This window comes from Tamandua tetradactyla, chromosome 2 (assembly GCF_023851605.1).
Source record: "Tamandua tetradactyla isolate mTamTet1 chromosome 2, mTamTet1.pri, whole genome shotgun sequence".
NCBI lineage: Eukaryota > Metazoa > Chordata > Mammalia > Pilosa > Myrmecophagidae > Tamandua > Tamandua tetradactyla.
The window spans coordinates 12,417,574-12,420,818 of record NC_135328.1 but is presented as its reverse complement, the minus strand read 5'-3'; the positions used below and the strand labels follow the sequence as shown (position 1 = coordinate 12,420,818).

The 3,245-nt window shown below is 33.2% G+C and overlaps 1 pseudogene; it reads left to right on the top strand.

The window, feature by feature from the left end:
• Positions 1-643: 643 nt before the first annotated feature.
• LOC143655580 (protein SGT1 homolog pseudogene) lies at positions 644-1,329 on the top strand (annotated as a pseudogene).
• The last annotated feature ends 1,916 nt before the right edge of the window (positions 1,330-3,245 follow it).

Sequence of the window (3,245 nt, the reverse complement as noted above, 5' to 3'; positions counted from 1 at the left end):
ACTAAATTTGAGAGAGAAAGCTAGTGTTGAAGGTTTCAGGAAGAGTATTCCCATGCAGGAATAGTTTCTACTTACAGCTCTTATTGGATAGGACAAAATAATACCTAATTGTCATCATAATGACATATGATAATGAGATAAAAATTTTTACTTTGTTTCCTTCCTTTGTAATTATTAATATGGTAAACATTTGGTTCTTCATATCTGAATTGGTATTTGCTTGGGTTTTATGACATTATGAGTTATGTCAGAAACTTAGTTTCCTTTCTCTTTTTAAGCAGAGATAATGGATTCTCATAGTATGGTTACCTTAAATTAAATATAGAATACATATTCAGAAAATTATGATATGGCCAAAAGCCTCTTAGTTTCTATTGGGAAATAAAAAGAATTATGAAGCACAGTCCCACTTTATGTGATATAATTGCATGAGGGGCAGATATGACATAGGCACAAAAGTTCTCTTAAAACAATATTGAGTGACACATAATTTAGGCATTGAAGGATAAAGTTTAAGTTCATACTGATACTCTCTAAGGGATTCATGAAGGTGACAGTAAAAATATTTTATTCATGAAACACATTTGATGACAAATTTAACTACCATGTAATACACAAAAGATCTTCTAATTGAGTTAGATAGATGACTGACAATCAGATAAGAAAATCAGATTTTCTTTTATATATCAGATAATACACATTTCGGGATGGATTACAATCTGAGGTCTCCACATCCCAGCAGACACATCAGACTAAAATTTTATTATGGCTGGTGTCGATAAAATCACAACTAATCCTCATGCCTATGATCAGAAATGTTCAGAAGAATGATATAAACATGATATTTTCATAATAAAGTCTCACCTACTTTCCTGAATCTTCCCTCTGGAGATAATTACAATTTGAAATTGAGAATTCTTCATCCTATGAAAACAGAGCAGAACATATTTAAACTACTTTTAGCCAACATTGAAATGAAGATGAAAGATCCAGAAGTTGTGTGATTGGCAAAGCTGGAGGAGGAAAGAGGTGTGTGTAAGCCAAAAGAGTTCTGAGCAAAGAACCTGTATCCATCATCATCTCACTATACAAGAAATTGGGATAAATTACCTGGCATTCTTAAAGAAGAAAAGGATGAGAAGGTGGATGTGCTGATTTAAACAAATTGTTTCAGCTGATCTATTCATATGGTTCTGATGAAGTAAAGCATGCCATGAATAAGTTGGTATAGAGTCTAGTGGCACAGTTTTGAACATCAACTGGTCTGATAAAGGTAAAAGGAAATTTGAAATCAAACCCCCTGATGATATAAAATGGAAAAAGTCCTAGGAAAGTTAATTCTCAATAAAAGAAATAAAAAATAAAGATGGTATGTTGAAGTGTCAATGTCAATAAGGATGGAGATGATACTGCAAGTAAGGAAGCAATGTTTTCCTTTTTTTTGTTTTAGAATATTAAACAAACTTGCTCAACAGCAATTTATTGAGTGCTGTCTTATGCTGTTATTTTCTGGAGATTCCTTGATCACAAATGGGATCATAATTACAGAAAATAAAAATGCCAAATGATAAAATAAATAAATTGTATGTAAGCTCTTTATACTTTCTCAGGAATTTTTGGAATTCTATAAAGTAGATGTTTAATTCTGTATTTTTTTTTAATGTAAGAATGGGTTTGAATGTTCAAATAATTGCTAAGTCATCTCAAAACAGTAGTCACAGAAATTCAAATTCTTTCCTAGTTCTAAAAAAGTTAGTGAGCAGTGAACTGAAATTTTAGTAATTGTGTGAAATAGGAAAAATTATGCAAATTCTTTGAGCCATTGTTTCTTCACACAAAAGAATAATGGGGGATGTGTGGAAACTGAAGACATTTCCACTTAACTCAACAACATTTGAGAAATATATGAGAAAATGTTGTGGTAAGCACTTTGCCTACACACCAATAACTCAATTAAAGCCATTTTCTGACTTTTATTCCAGATACTATCTGCTTCTATAATTCTGTTAATTTCTTTCATTGTTTAAATTCCTATATTGTTCACCTAGATCTCAACACTTCAGAAAGTTACCTAAGAGAAGTATGTATTTTAATCACTACTGAAATATTTTTGTTAATATGCTCCGTACTGAAAAGAGGTATTCTCTGTTTCAGTCTTATTGGTGATTGTCTAATAATTACATTTATCTACTTTTTTATTATACAATATATATGCAAAGCAAAGAAAGAAAAAAGCAATAGTTTTCCAAGTAGTTAAGGACAGAGTCCAGAATTGTCATAGGATACCATATGATCATGTAAGATTTTTTCTTCTAACTGCTCCAGAATATAGGAGGCTAGAAGGAGTAAATATTTTTTGTTATCACAATTGACTATTTTTCTTTTTTTAGAAAAATTACATATATGCAAAAAAGCAATAACTTTCAAAGCACAGCACAAAAATTTGTCAGACTGATTTCAGAGTTTGGTACAGGCTACAATTTCACAATTTTAGTTTTTTTATTTTTTGCTTCTCTAAGATACAAGAGACTAAAAGAAATATGATTTCAGTGATTCAGGAATCATATTCATTTGTTAAACCCTAACTTGTCTCTATAGCTTTGCAATCATCTCTGATTTTTCTATCCAACTCTTTATGGGCATTTGGCCTATGGCTATTCTAACTTTTTCATGTCAGAAGGGACTGTCACTAATAAGGGGTAGGGATATGACAGTAGCTTATGTTCTGGAAAGCACTCTAGATTTCAGGAATTATCTGGTCCAGGGATATAGCTGGAGGTTGTAGCTTTCTGGAAAGGTATCCTAGTGCATGGAACCTTTGCAGAATCTTATATATTGCCCTAGGTGTTCTTTAGGACTGGCTGGAATGATTTTGGTTGGAGTTTGGCAAATATTGATAGGTAGCAATGTCTAACTGAAGCTTGCATAAGAGTGATGTACAGAGTAGCCGCTCAACTCTAATTGAACTCGCTCAGCCACAGATACTTTATTAAACTTCTGTCCCTGCTTTTGGTCAGAATGAAAGTATAGATCCCATGATGCCAGGGACAGACTCATCCATGAGTGTCATCTCCCTCACTACCAGGGACACTTTCCCCCTGTGATGTCATGTCCCATATAGAGGGAAGGGCAATGCTTTCACTTACAGAGTTGGGCTAAGAGAGAGTGAGGCCAAATCTGAGCCACAAAAGAGGTCCTCCAGAAGTAACTCTTAGGCACACCTTTAGGTAGGCTAAAGTTCTCCA